General features: G+C 43.8%; 1 protein-coding gene and 1 long non-coding RNA gene across 2 annotated transcripts in view; one reads left to right on the top strand and one right to left on the bottom strand.

The window, feature by feature from the left end:
• LOC144152770 (procathepsin L-like) overlaps nt 1-15,418 on the bottom strand; it is a 181,709-nt gene that overhangs the window by 67,133 nt on the left and 99,158 nt on the right. The gene's annotated exons all lie outside the window — the stretch shown is intronic.
• Nucleotides 7,643-14,613, top strand: LOC144151644 (uncharacterized). The gene is made up of 3 exons (XR_013318930.1): nt 7,643-7,919; nt 9,875-10,144; nt 13,034-14,613. It is a non-coding gene; the product is annotated as an uncharacterized LOC144151644 (long non-coding RNA).

The raw sequence follows: 15,418 nt of genomic DNA, 5'->3' as shown, positions 1-15,418 counted from the left end.
TTGCTCTTTAAAGTGAATCTTTGTATGCCTTCCCGTTGGTGACTGTCCCGTCACGAAAACACTCTGCAGGAAAGCCTACTTTACACAATAGGTTTCACGAAAAAATGATGATGATGGAAAGCGAAGGCACATCAAACGCCTCAAAAGAGAAAACTGATTTTCCTGGGCAGAATCGAACCTGGGTCCCTCGCGTTATCAAGCCGATGTCTATCGGATTTCGCCATTCCCACATGGTCAAAGAAGCAATTTTACTTTCTGAATTTGTCTCAGATTGCATAAGAGAAAGCTTCATATTTTAACCATCGTCATCTTAAGCAAGGTGCTTTGACTTTTTCTACAAGCGGAACGCACCGCATATTTCCCATTATGTTGCACTGAAGAGCGACGGAATTGGTATCGTGCAAGCATCGCTTTTCTGTCAAAAGTGCACAAACGCAAGGGCCAAGATCGCCAAGAGCTTACGCCAAGAGCTTACGCTAACCGAACAACAGCAACAACAATATCAGAGGCAGGCACTCGTCGCGTCATCCTCTTCCTTTTATACGCGTGTTGTTTATCGCGCTACCTCAGAGACATGCAATGAAAAACTGAATGCGATGAGGTTAGCTGCAATTGCATAAATATATTTCTCAGGGTTTGGGCCCACGGGATGTCTGTAATCGCGGATCACCATTTACATGACAATTTTCAAACTTCCAGCGTTTGTAGTTCGCGCTCGCTGGCCAGGCTGGAAGGTGGATAAGGTCGCGTTCAGAAACCAGAGGGTTAATGCAAGAAACCCGTTCCACCTTGATCACTACGTTGTGGTATGGTGTAAAACTTCTAGGCTGGTGCGTTTTCTTTCTGGTGAGGTTATTCAGATTTTGCGGCTTGTGTACTTTAACACTTTCGTGGACCCTGGTTTCTAGCGAGGATGGGGTAAGTTTTTTTTTTAACGGAAGGAAACGTACCATCAATAATCACTGTTTTGATGTTGTAAGGCCTGTAATGTTTGTAATGATGTTGTAAGGCCTGTAATCACTGTTTTGATGTCACGTAAGGCCTGCTGGCCGGTGTACCTTTAATTATCCAAACTGATTCTTGACAGCTGCACACAGAAAGTTTTTTTCAGATCCCGTAAACAACAGCAAGTCGACTGCCAGTCCTTTTTCCGTGCAAAATGTTATTGCAGCGAGTAATGCTGCTATAATGGATTCACAATCAATCAGGGTGTATTATTCTGGATTTTTATTCCAGGCAAAAAAAAAATACGAATAAAGAAAAGAAGAAAAAAGGTTTAGGCTTGCTGCACAAACGTTGTTCAAACTTACAAGGTCTAAAAACTCAATTTGGCATGACTTTAGGGACGTAATTTATTTTTAGATAACGCGAACTGGTTTTTTAATGTTGCTTAGTGCTTTATTACAGAAACATCACCATCCCTTTTTAAATCAAGTTGAGAGAAGCACGAAAGCTTTCTCGGATCAAAACTGCGCCTCCAATATCCAGCATAATGCAAATACTGCCTACAGCCAGATACACTCAGACATATTGCCATAGAGTGTAGGAAAAACAAGCATATATCCCCCTTCACCGCACCCCCAACTCCCCGGAGCAGTGAAAGGCACTACTATCCAGACGCGGCTGCCCGGACCAGCTTCTGCTCACCGGTAGAGCAGCCAATGCTAAGACGGCTCATGGCTTCCTGTGACGAGGGAACCACTCCTACAAGATTAGCATGAACGCTCCCAATAAACTTCCTCTCTCTCTCTCTCTCTCTCTATATATATATATATATATATATATATATATATATATCTCGCTCTCAATCTCTCTCCCTCCCTCTCTCTATCTATTTATCTATTTCATTTCATTCATTCATTTCATTTTATTTTCCTTAAAGACCCCCGAAATGGGGGTATTACATAAGGGGTGGTGTGAGCACAGGAAACAGTAATGTGTAGCCACAAAAAATTAACAGGACAGATGAGCCGTTACTTCGGCACTGAAAGAAGACGGGCTGGTGATGGCGATGACATGGTGGGGAAGGCCGTTCCAGTCTTAAGCTGTGCAAGGAAAAAAGGAGGCAGCGAAGGTGGTGGTGCGGGTGCGGTGACCTGAAACTTTAAGTGTATGACTGGTACGATGAGATATGTACGTCGGTGGGGTGATATAAGGTGCGCAGTTGAGTGAAGAAAAAAAGAAAATTATGAAAAAGAGGAAGACTTTATCTATCTATCTATCTATCTATCTATCTATCTATCTATCTATCTATCTATCTATCTATCTATCTATCTATCTATCTATCTATCTATCTATCTATCTATCTATCTATCTATCTATCTATCTATCTATCTATCTATCTATCTGTCTGTCTGTCTGTCTGTCTGTCTGTCTGTCTGTCTGTCTGTCTCTCTCTCTCTCGCTCTCTTGCTCTCTTTCTTTCAAAAGTCCTTTAAACGATTCGCTAGGTGCGCCCAACCTTCGCGGAAAGTGAGTACAGTCGATCGCAAAATGCTCGAAGAACCAGATTGCCTACAAAGAATGAACCCATGGGACGATTTTTCGCACACTGAGTTCACGCATCTACGAACGATGCGCATGTACACCAATACGGGATTTATTTGATAAATGTATACTATTGTACTTTCGCTCCACGACAGATGCATGTATTGTGTTTTGTAGGACCACTCCTTTTCGCTATTTTCAAGTAAGCATTTTGAGACAATGGAAGCCCGGTTTCACGCACGCGCCGTGTGTCCAGAGATCTTTATTCTCAGAGCTTCTCGGTCGTCGAACGAGACTATAGAGAAATACATTAGTTTTTTTGTCAGGATGCCTATGGCCCCATTAGGAATGCTTTTGATTTAAAGGCAGCCGTACGTATAATGATTCGAAACTGTTTTGAGGGGGTTTGGCAGCTACGCCACCTCATCCTTATTTAGCAACACGCGAAAATCTCCCACCTGCACTTGGGCCAGAATGTGTAGTACGCAAGCATAATAAATTTCGGCAAATACACTTTCCTGCTTCAGTAAACTCGTCTCGATGTTCCTGTGGGCTGTTTGCTGTTGCGAACGGCATGATCCTTGCTTCGCCGAATTTTATTTCAAAAATGACAAACGTTTTGTTTCAAAAATGTCAAATAATCAAATGCGGTTTCAATGACATGCCGGCGGCTGGTCTCGTCTGTTATTGGTATGCGGTGCATAGTCTGTAAACGGGACTCACCGATATCCCAGATTGTCTGGAATCGGCTGGGATGACAGCCACGTAAACATTGAAATGTTTGGGAACGTTTTCTATGCGTGGTACATTTCGTTCTGCTTCGCTACAATTTATTTTCGGGCTTTCAGTACTATCGCTGGACGGACTTCTAATAGAGTGTTCACTCTATGCAGCATTTATGCAGCTCCATGCCGCGTCCCGTTATCCCACGACATAAACATCGGTCACAAGTAGGTGATCGAGTCATCGAAGGAAAAACTTAACGCCTACTTTAAATGCAGTCATACGGCTAAAACAGACAGCCATAGAGAAAGCTATCCAAAAAAATGTGAGCCATCCGATGTTGCGAAGCTGAATTACCAGTGAAGCTCCTTAGCACACCACAACGAGGTGACAGAATTTATGGGAAAAATATGAAAAAATTTCATTTCTCTCGAGCGTATAATTTTACCATGGCTGAACATGGTTAAGCCAAGTCTTTCGAGCAAAAGGTCTGTTTTCGGGCTAGAGGGCGCAGGGAACGCGCACACAATTGCCCGTCAAGGCCAAACGCAAATGCTGCTCCGCGGAGTGTCGCTGTATACTCTCAACAAAAATGCTAGTAAAGACGTAGTAACAGGCTGTATTTACTCACTTCTTGCAAACTTTACTACTCCCAGAATGGTGCGTATAGGTCCTGCCAGTAAGTATGGCACCTAAATGCTACCGTTGCTAGTGTAGACCTGGGACTTAGTAACTGTTGCTTGTTTGATACTAACCTTCACTGATAGTAACAAAACTGTATGAATTATTGAACATAATAGCTACAGCCCCTTTCTTCTAATTGCGCTATTTTGCCACAGGGCATCAAAGGAATGGAAAGACAGCCGTTTTCCCGCTCAAAATCACGATTAAAAAGATCTTACAAATCTAGATGCTGACTTGTATATGCTCGCATTAGATTGCATACTGAAATATTTGGTTTTTGCGCAAGCCCACTGACTCTATCAGAGGAATTTCCGCTGCTGGCTACAAAAGCGAGTAGAGCAGATGTTGTAAGCTAATTAAGTTACACTCGCTCTCATCGTGAATTCCGTTGGTTTTCTTGCTCAATTTATCTGTTGTCTAACTGTGATATGTGCGTGATGAATGGGTGTCTATGTCGTGCTTCGGTGCCAGCCGATCCACATGGCCACCCGTAGCTTTTTACTAGTTTACTCATGGACAGTTACACACTAAACTTTTTAACACCCTTAAAGGTGCTAAAAGGGTGCACTCAACATTTTGCACCCTTTTTGCACCTTTTAAGGACTAAAACATTGCTCCGGCACCCAATCATGAGGGTGCCACATATTAAGGGGTGTAAATCTTAACATTTTTACACCCTTTAAGGTGCAAGGAGGGTGTACTGAACAATTTGCACCCTTTTTGCACCTTTCAAGCACCCAAATATTGCTCGGGCACCCCACCTCGAGGGTGCCAAAATTCAGGGGTGTAATCAACAGTTTCATAGGGTGCTACGACCGTTAAAGGGGTGCTATAAAGTATTTCTTCTCGATTGGGGTGTTACCACGGCACCTTATCGTTAGGGTGCCTAAAAGAACGGTGTGTGAATGCAAGCATGCAAAATTGCACAAAAACAGGCTGAATGTTTAAACCGCACATTGCACTATTTCACCGCCCGTTGAGAGAATAAATATGAACTCTCCACATAGACCAGTGGAAAGGCTCTAAAATTGCTGTTCGTAAATTGAACAAAACGTGCTGAATGTTTAAATTCCACTCTGCACTAATCTACTGCTTCGAGTGTATCACAAGGTTCGTTTCGATGTCTGGGTGCACGGGAAGGAAAGGCTACAAAATGCCTCTTGTAGTCCTATAAATAAAACTTTTACGCGAGGCATCGGTGTCCTCAACGAAATCGAATTTACCTAAGAATTTGTTCCCGTATTATTATGCCCCGGGCAAAAATTCCAACAAGACTTTCTTGTTGGGCTCACAGTACGCATGTGGGGCCAATACGAAGTTCTGTCGGCACTCTATCGTTCCAATAGCCTAGTCTTCCAACAGGGAGTTTAACCTTGATGGCGTTTGTGGGGCCAATAAGAAGCTCTGTCGGCACTCTATCGTCCCAACAGCGTAGTCTTCCAACAGGGAGTTTAACCGTGATGGCGTTTACCGGCTCGCCAACACGATAAGTCAACGCCAACAGACGCCTCGTTCGTAATCAGCGGCGCGAGCGCGCCATCAGACAGAACCGACAGACGCCCTGAAGGTGGTTTGTAGGGCCTAAACAGCAGCGTCTATGTCTGGCATAGACGCTAGACGTCAACGTTTGTGTTCTGAATTTTCCCTTCAGTAAGTAACAGTCAGACGGACGATAACATAACTATGTGAAGATATGCTTTGGCTCATACCACGGCAAGCGCAATCGTTTGTGGCTGCAGCCTCGGTTGCTCTTCGTCCACAACAAACTGAATCGGCTGTACAGCTTTCTTCGAGGGCGTGTATGCAGGGGTTCTATCTTCCTTTTTTGCGCAGGCCGACGGGGGCGGTCGTGTAAAATCATTTTCGCTCGTCGCTGCGGTAGGGTTGCCACCTTCCTGGTTTTGGACCGGCCCGACCGGTTTTTTAAACAGCGGGCCGGTTGCCGGTCCATATCTAAAACCAGCCGTCATCAGCCGGTTTTTTGGCTTTTGTGCCGTGATTATGCCCGTTTTGGCGTTTTATAAGCGTCAATTAAACAACGATAAATTAAAAGACGATAAATACGTGTCGACAAGCATAGGCGTGCGCACAGGGGGGGCAGGGGGGGCGGCCGCCCCCCCTAATCATCTGAAGGGGGCGCCAAATTTGCCCCATGCCTTGCCGATGTAACACATGAAAGTAAAATTTCTGCTCAGAAATATTTTGTGTGTTGCAATTCCATCACATTGAAATAAAAATTTTATAACCATCCCTCTTTGCACTGCGTTCGCACCGCAAGGCCTTCAGTGAGAAGAGGTCGGGAGTTGCTCTGGGGGGGGGGGGGGGGCGCAGCGGTAAGACTTTGCCCCCCCAAATTGAGAACTCTGCGCACGCCTATGTCGACAAGCTGCGCAAAGACACGCGAGCAGAGAAAATACGCGGGCGAGCGCGCTGCCTCAGATGGAGGGGGACCTAAGGGAAGAACAAAATAACGAAATTCTACCGCCGCGGTCAGCAATTGCGGTTACTTTTCAGTGAAGCACATGCAGAGCGATTAACCAAGCTCTCAATCACTTTCAGTACAAACGTTATGTTGATTTCTCTCTAAGAAAACACTACAATAAATGGCACTGCATGTTAAAAAACATGGCGTCTTTTTTCAACACAATCCCCCCTCCCCCCCCCCCCCCCCCGGAAGGCCCGTTTTTTTTTTCGGGGAAAGGTTGTAACCCTACGCTGCTGTTCTGCCTACCTGCTTGCTGTACAAGTGGGGATTTGCGGTGGCGGCGACGTAATAACGTCGCCGCCACCGCAAATCCCCACTTGTTACAAACTCCGAGGTTTTCGCACTGTTAGCAGTCGTTTTACACGATGGGTTTGACGCGCCTGACATGCCAGGAGTGACATCGCTTGTAGTATTAGAGCGACGTTGCTTGTCTGCAAGACGGTGCCGGTCAAACAAGCGTTATCAACGCCATAATTCTAACGGCACATTCCATTTATTTCGTGGCTGCCGTGGCTTGCGCAGAAAAGGTCGGGTTGACTGCGATAGCTTTTCTTGAGTCAAATAATGGAGCTTTGGCTCAATCGCTTGCAGCGCTAGCAATGCGGCCTCGTCTGCAAGACCGGTGCGTGAGAAACAAGCGTTAGGACAGCCAGAATTTCAAAAATGCAGCATAAACTAGACCATCGTTAAAGGAGGCGATGACTAGACACAAGCAACAATATTCGTTGACAACTTACGTAAGTATAGAGTTGTTTTAGGCGCCTTGTTACCAAAAAAAAAAAAAATCGAACACCGCCCGCCGACATAGCTGTTTGTTAACGCGTCCGTTTACTGTTTTGTAGGTCAATGGTTCGATTCCTCGTCGAACGTTTTTTTTTTTTTTTTTTTTTTTTTTACGTGAGGGTTTCATTAGCTCCTTTTTTAACGACCAGGGTAAGCACCTGTTCCTTGCTTTCTATCACGCCGACATTTACCGCCCTCTTCCTAAACCCAAAGTAGCTCGTTTTCTCGCACGTTCTCTCTTGAGAAGCCCGCCGTGAAAACAAAACCAAAACAAACGTCAAACCTCTTTACAATATCAGTATATATGTCAATTACTTTATGTGTATTCACTTTTTGTGTTTAAAAACCTTAAATTTAAGTTATAAACACATTTCAGACTTTGAAAGCAGAAAGATAATTACCAACATTACAATTTTCGTCAAACATAGAGGTGCTGCATTTGAAGTCTGGCAACTATCTCTCACTTTTGTGTGTGTTTTTTCATGGCGCTTTGTGCCGAGTGGTTGGTGGCGTGATTTAATCTGTTTTATCTATTTCAAGCTTAAATCATAGTTATAGAAGCTTTATGGGTGATGTCTACCCTTCTAACCTACGCGTGTGTTGAACATGGGGACCCCGGAAGAACGATCATCGCCGGATAAAATACTGCGCGTCAAAAGTGGATGACATTGCATCAGAACAAAGCGTGTTCGTGTGTCCGCGAGATGAAGACGACAGTGAAGGAGAATTTTACGTTGGAAACATCGTTTTTGCTCGGGTAAGTACGCATTTTTTATTATTCTGTATTTGGTTGGAACGAGTTCTGGTGTTTATGGGTCAGTAATTCGCTAGACCCCCATCTCGTTTGCTCTGAGAGCCTACGTGAGTTAGTATACTTGTTTGGGGCAACGGTCTAATTAGTGTCGCATGATGGCCGCCATGGGAGCAGTCATAGTTGATTTTACCCAAACGGACCAACCGTTTCCGCTCACTGAGTACCCAGAGTCACTGTTAATTATTTATAGTGACGCTGGCTAGTTAGTGAGCGGAAGCGGTTTGGCCGGTTGCGTCGAATCAAGACATACTGCTCCAATCCAGTGCAGCAATCCTCGCAGGTGTAGTTTCGCAACTACAAGTGATCAGTCTGCATTGATTAGAGCAGTATGTCTTGATTCGACGCAACCGGCCAAACCGCTTCCGCTCACTAACTAGCCAGCGTCACTATAAATAATTAACAGTGACTCTGGGTACTCAGTGAGCGGAAACGGTTGGTCCGGTTGGGTAAAATCAACTATGACTGCTCCCATGGCGGCCATCATGCGACACTAATTAGACCATTGCCGCATCCCGTTTCCGCAGAAGTCAGCATCAATTTACGCTGAAGCTAGACCTTGGCTACGATGCTCGCGCTATGGTACACGGCTGCTAATAATTTCACATCACGCAAGGCTCTTTAACACCGGGGCGTTTGTTTATGTGTCTCTCAAACAGTGCCTTTGCGGTTGCAGATCGCAGTCGCAATTTCGCGTGAGTGGCACAACGCTGTGATTAGTCCTCCCTCGTGAATACCCGCGGTATACCAAGAAATAACATGAACAGGAGGTTCCCTGGAAGTGCATGTGAAAACGCGTACACGTAATTCCATGGCTGGCGTCTCTCCCCCCCCCCCCCCCCCCCCCCTTCACGAATTCCGTGCAGTGCGCTTCGCAGCTATTGCGCTCGCGAGACCGGCGACCGTACGCCTCGCGGTCTTCGGGCCGCGATATGTGTGCTGTTCTCGTGAAGCTCGACAACAGCGAAATTGCCGTACTCGCTCGCCAACGCGCCCCGACAGCGTACGCGTCGACCGGGTGCTGACGGAGTTGTGCTGGAAGAAAAGCAGGCAAGAGTTGAGGGCGCACGAGGTGTAGTTAAACATGAGAATTTACAAAGTGCAAGGTGGAGAAAATAGTATGCAAGGGCCGGAAACAGTGAGAGAGTTCGGGCCGCGCGCCAGCGAGCGAATGCGGTAATTTACGTTGCCGAGTTTCACGAGTCCGGCACGAATATGACGACGCCCGTCTGAGAGTTCATAGAGGTATAGAATTCACATACGTGCAAATTGAAGGTGAAATGCGCGCATGTGGCCTCGCAGGGAGTTAGCATAGTCTCGGGGTAGTGGGGGAGATTTCACAACGCCTACGAGGCGCCTGCCGATTCTGTCAGAGTAGCTCTCGGGAAGTCTGGGGCTTGATATCAGAGGCATATGTATTGTTTAAATTAGTGCAGAAAATTGAGCCAATTCGCAAGTTCTCATTTTCGCAAAACCGCAGGCCATACAGAGACTAACAAGAAAGCTGTAGGCACTCACTCAACTCGATTTATATTGGAGAATTGAACGTGCAGATACAAGTCAGACATTGAAATGGAGGAGCCTCAATTATCACACACCAGTTCCGATTGAAAGCAAGGGATACAGATGAGCTGCTAGCATGCGTTCCATGCAAATTAGCTCAGTAGCTAGCTTTGCATATATCATGCATACCCCACTCACAGTACCTGCGGGTGTAATAAATACATTCTTACTGTGACCTAAATTTCACTTGGGGTGTTCCGGGAATGTTCTTATTAGTGCCTTGGAGGTTACTGTCTTTAAACGATTAAAAATCTACTTGATGTAAGCATTCGTGCTTTGTGTGTGCTCTTCTTGTATTTCAACAAGTGTCAGCACACTCACAGATTATGCACCTGCAGGTGCTGCTGCTGGCTGTCCTGGGTCAGCTGCCTTCCAGTCCAGTTTCAAAGGCTTTGCCAGGGCCTCCCTTGGCCAACCGACACTGCACCTGCTGTACCCGAGTACTGCCTGGCCTTTCGTTGGTGCTCCGTACGCTTTGCCGCCAGGAATGGTCATTCATCCATCATCTGGCCGCTTGGACCACCCGTTCAGAAGTCAGCGCATTTGCTCGACACATCGGTCCAGGCACTGCTGCCATATCGGTGCACCCACCGATTATGTATTTTCAGGTTAGTTATTGCATGTTGTGGAACTTGCCATGATGTATACCTGTTAGCAGTGCTGTGGCCTCTGATTATTTGAAACATTTTCATGAAGCAGTGCTGTGCGTATGGAGCGTGTCATTGCTTAGCAGAGGTATTGAAGAGAATCTGGGGCTGACGACTAAAGGGCAAGAAGAGAAATTGAACTGACTTTGAAGCAAGTATTCGTATGTAATCAAGCCAAGCAAACATTTAGGATCTTTCGATATGGTTTTAAACTTGCAATACAAACTGGTCTACTTCAGATCATACTGGTAATAATCATACTATACCGAAAAGTACATCCCGCAGTCTGTAGAATTCTGACAGCGCTTTTTTCGCAGTCTCTCATGACAGGCACTAATCTCAATGGTTGGAAGATAGTCGAGGTAGAACCAGTCTTTAAATCAGGAGACGGTACTTCACCATTAAATTTCCCTAACAAGCACCATATGCAAGGTCAGGAAACATTTCATCCACTCTCAGGTCGCTAATTATTTATAAAATCACAATATCACATTCGAGTATCACCACGGTTTTCACAAGGGTTACTTGAGAAACACAACTTTCAGGATTTGTTCACGATCTACATTGATCCATTGACACAGGCTTACAAACTGCGGTAGTTTTTCTCGATTTTTCTAAAGCATTCAATCGCATTGCACACCACAGACTACTTCTCAAACTTCACCCTAATGTCCTCACTTGAGCAAAAGATTTTCATTCTTCTCAAATGCAGTTTACTTCTAATAACTATATACTTCTTTTGCTCGTGCCACTTTGTTGTCCCCCCAGGCAGGTTGCTTGGTCTATCTTCCATGTTGCATATCCTCCCATGTAGGTCTATTTGCAGATGATGTTGTAATTTATCACAATTTCTTTCAACTACTACCGTCAATGCTTTCAATCTGATCTTAACACAATTAGCTCCTGGTGCTGCAAATGGCTAATGTCACTTATCTCTAAAACAAAGTGCATGACTTTAACGGTGGCAAGTCTCGGATTGTAAATACTTACTTCATTAACAACAGCCTGATTACCTCTTGAGACAAAGGTGTTTTGGTAGGCCGGTAGGGGAGGGGTATTGCATGGTGGATTTCAAAAGGTACATCGATTGGGAAAATAAGACGTGTGATTAATATTTTCATTTGCACTCCAAAACTCGCTTTATTTCATATGTTTTACCCACTGCCGTGGCTAGGGTGGTGTGCTGTGGAGGCGAATGTCGGTTAGATACCGCTTGGTGTAGCCGCTTTTCAGATGGAGGCAACGCGTAAAGACGCCCGTATTTGGAGATTTCGATGCGCACAAAAATACCCAGATGGTCAAAATTAATGCGAAGCCTTCCCCTACAGTGCTCCCCATATCCCAAGTGTAGCTTTGGCGTGTTAAACCACCGTTTTTTTTTTTTTCATGTTTTTGGTATAGTACCAGCTGCTGTAGCAGGTCCAACTTAAAGGTAAAATTATACATAACGTTTCCAAGAGCTAAATATAAAGGCCATATTGAAGTGCGTTTATGGGTCTATCTCATAGCAGTAGTTAAAGGTTATATACTCTGGTGCAGGTTAAGAACGCCAATGGCTCATGTGGTGTAGTCCAGTGTTTGACGGAATGCCGTGTAGGCAGGTAAAAGCATTATTGCAGTGATGAAACGTAGGTCACTGACCAAGTCACGAAAGCCATTTAACGGTTTGTTGCTTGTTCACGGTGAGCAGAGCATGTGTCGTGGAAAACGAAGCTATATATTGGGCATTACGCGGCGCAATGAGTTTGCATAGATATGGTGCAGATTGCCATCCATTATGTTGATAATGTTGGGCGTCGTCTGAACAATGAGGGACTCGAGCAGTAATCGAGAAGATAGATTGCACTCAGTTGTCAGTAATTTTGTCTTGTTCCAGTCGACCACGTGTCCCGTCCTCTCACGGTGCTCTGCCAGTGGACTTGTTTTTGCATGGCCCTTGTTCACTTCGTTCCAGTGCTGCATTAATCTTCCGTGCAGATTGCCCGTTTCGCCAATGTACACTGATTTGCATTCAGCGCATGGAATCTAATAAACAATACCCGGAAGCTTGGAGCGTGAGAGGGGGTCTCTCACGCTGACAATGTCAGAACGCAGCTTGCTAGTGGGCACATGCACAATGTATGCACTGCGTGTCTTGAAAATGTGTGTGAGAGTTTCACCGATGTGTGGGACGTAGGTAATTGCTGCACGTTTTGATGCAGTCGTTGTCCTGAATATAATGCCTAAAGCATTATATTCAGAAAGAAGCGAAGAGGGCGACTAGCAAGAATCCACATTGACATTAGCAGGCAGAAGCGTCCACAAGGCCTGTGTCAAAACGTGCTGCAATTCTCGTCCTACACATCAATCAAACTTTCGCACGCATTTTCAAGAAACACATTGTGCACATCGTGCAGGTGCCCACTAGCAAGCTATGTTCTGACATTGTCAGCGTGAAAGACCCCCTCTCACGCTTCAAGCTTCCAGGTGTTGTTTATGTTTTGAACAAAAAAAGTGCCATTTAAACGTGACACCTCCTTCCTTGCCGATTTCTGATGCCTGATTGTTCAGTTTGTGGGGATACGTTTAGCAGATTGCTCACATGTCTAACCTGTATTTGTGCTTGAGCAGTCAAACGCTGATGTTAGCAGTGAAGTAGGTGAAAATTGTAGTTTGATTGTAGTTGTGTGCAGATTACCTACATTGTGTTAATTCGTAGAAAAGCAAAATTGAGGTAACCCTGCTAACTGTTCCGCATTGCAGCATTTTATTATGCGAACGTTAAGGAGTTCAGCTGCTTGTTAAAGGTGAAATAAACAGTGGTACAAAAAGAAGAGCATCTACTAAACAGAAAAATCTTCTTAATCGCAGGATGCCAACGGTCCGCCTACCAACTTGTGTCCTGCATCTATTCTGCTGGCTGGAGTGGTTCATGGAGCATTTTCCAGCTTCTCAAAGTTTGTGGTCAAGCGCTCCTCCAAGTGAAAGATGCCGCAGAGGGATCTTTTGTTTTAATGCCACAATTTCATGTGCTCAGCAGCAAATTTACTCGTAAGGCTTTTTAAATATTCATCACCCAAGAGGGCATGTTACCTTCGTCTTCGGTGGAATGTGTCTGCACTCAGGTTATTTGTGACAGAAACAAGTGGACCACGTCATGAGAGTCATTGAGGCCTTGTTGATTGTGCATGCTTCTGAAATGACATTTTCATTAAGCTGAATACTTTCCACATATTACGATTTGTGAACAAATTATGGTAAAAGTCATGATTAGTTGTACTACACTGCAGGAAGGAAATGCCAACATACGTTTTAAGCGCCTCTGATATTTCAGATCGTTGGCTGGTGAGCAATAAAACAAAACTGAAAATTTTTTAAAGTAAAATCAAATATTCGTTGTCACCAGTGCATGACCATAGTAAAAGCTATCTAGTCACCAAATTTAGAATTAGACACGAAATGCCAAGAAAAATAGGGAAATAAACTAGACAGCTGGCTACAATAAACCAATTCGTAAAATTCCTCAATGTCTATCAAGTGATGATTCAGGCGGGTTAGTTAAGATGTCAGTGGGTTTACACACCCAACTTGCAGGGAAGCACATGAGCTCCCAATATTAACATGTTTTTAGTGAAGACCATCTTTCTTCATTAAGCTGCTTTGCACATTGATGCCAGTCTGATAAATGTCCTGAATTTTTGTTATGATCAATCTTTGTATGGGAACCATATATTTTTATATGATGTCGCTGTGTATTTCTGAAACTGTATCTAGTCACTAATTCCAATTTGTCGTGGTCAGGTTTTTTCAACTAATTCGTAGCTTTTTTAACAATTATGGTATATTTTGTGTGCCTAAAGGAATGCCTCATTGCATGTTTAGCCTATGTAGTGTTGAAAGCGGACATTTTGCTTCAAAGTGGAATGTCGGGCTAGCAACAAGGTACTTCGCGTGCTGCTCACTTTCATTCATGCCATTATTTTTTATATTATCATTTAAAATTAAAAGCCAACCAATTTGCTGTCGTTTTAATTTTGTCGCCTACTTTATACTTTCTTTTTTTTTTCAACTTTGTGTAAGGATTGACTATCCATATTTTTATGATACCAAGGCGTTGGACTGGGCTAGCTGGTACATGTTTGAATGGATGAAAAACCATAGGAAAACCCAGGACACAGAAGAGAACGACGGGACAAACTTGTGCCGTCATTCTGTTTTAACTGTTTCCTGTGTTTACCGCTGGTTTTTTATGCATTCAAACATTTTTTATGAGTTTGTTGAACAGTGATTAGTTTAGGTGTGTTCAAACAATTGTTGGCTGCGAAGGCTCCCTGTAGCATTTGTATAAGTGCTCTCTGCTTTTTTTTTTGAGCCAATACCCCACCACCAGTCTTCATGAGGTGGTCTTTTGTAGAAATAAGTTGAAATAAATATTTGTTTGCATTGCTTTACATGTTTTGAAAGAATTTCTTGTTCATTCTTGTTTCATTCAACCCCGTTTCAGAATCCTGCTTAAGGCATTTCCTCTGTTATTTTTTTTCAGAACCAGGAAGGGTGCTCATCCTCGGTTCTTGCTGAAGCAGCAGTATCCATACTTCACACGTGAGCTCTGAACACACAGTAATTATGGTATGAAACATTCTACCAGTATAAGCCTGCTTTGTAGACGTCATTGTAGATGTCGAAGCTCTTGATAGTGTAGTCCAATGTCTGGTGTAACGGGCAATGTCTACAACTTGTAAAAATTAATTTTGTGGCTATAATGTTTGTGATTATTTTAAAATGCAAGTCAACTACTATTTAGAATCGCTGTCTAAATTGGCAGCCATTTTCCTGGTGGATACAGAAAGTGAAAAAGCGCATGTGTAGAGATTTCAGTGCACCTTAAATGTCTCAAATTTGCTAAAGCTAATCCAAAGCCGTCCTTGTGGTGCACTTCATATCCTATGTACAGTTTTGCGTAAAAACAGCTAAAAATTTATGATTTAAACTTATTTTAATGTTTTTAAATGCAAATATTCTCAGTTTAAGCTGCCATATTTAGAGTAAAATATTTTGTAACAATTATATAGCTAGCAAAGGTTTACAGAAAAGCTTTTTGCTTTTGGTTGTGCACCTTCTTATCAAAAGAAAAATGTTGTTAAGAAAGGCAGAAGAAACCCAACTATGGAAATTAGCAAACCCTAAAGCTGCGGATAGAATGAATGTTTTGTAGAGAATCTTTTGCTGATTTCAGTTCTAGTCAACTCTAAAAAA

This window comes from Haemaphysalis longicornis, unplaced genomic scaffold, assembly GCF_048455015.1.
Source record: "Haemaphysalis longicornis isolate Haplotype H1 unplaced genomic scaffold, Haemaphysalis longicornis Haplotype H1 scaffold_9, whole genome shotgun sequence".
NCBI lineage: Eukaryota > Metazoa > Arthropoda > Arachnida > Ixodida > Ixodidae > Haemaphysalis > Haemaphysalis longicornis.
Note: the sequence above shows the minus strand (reverse complement) of the source record. Positions and strands in the feature narration are given on the sequence as shown.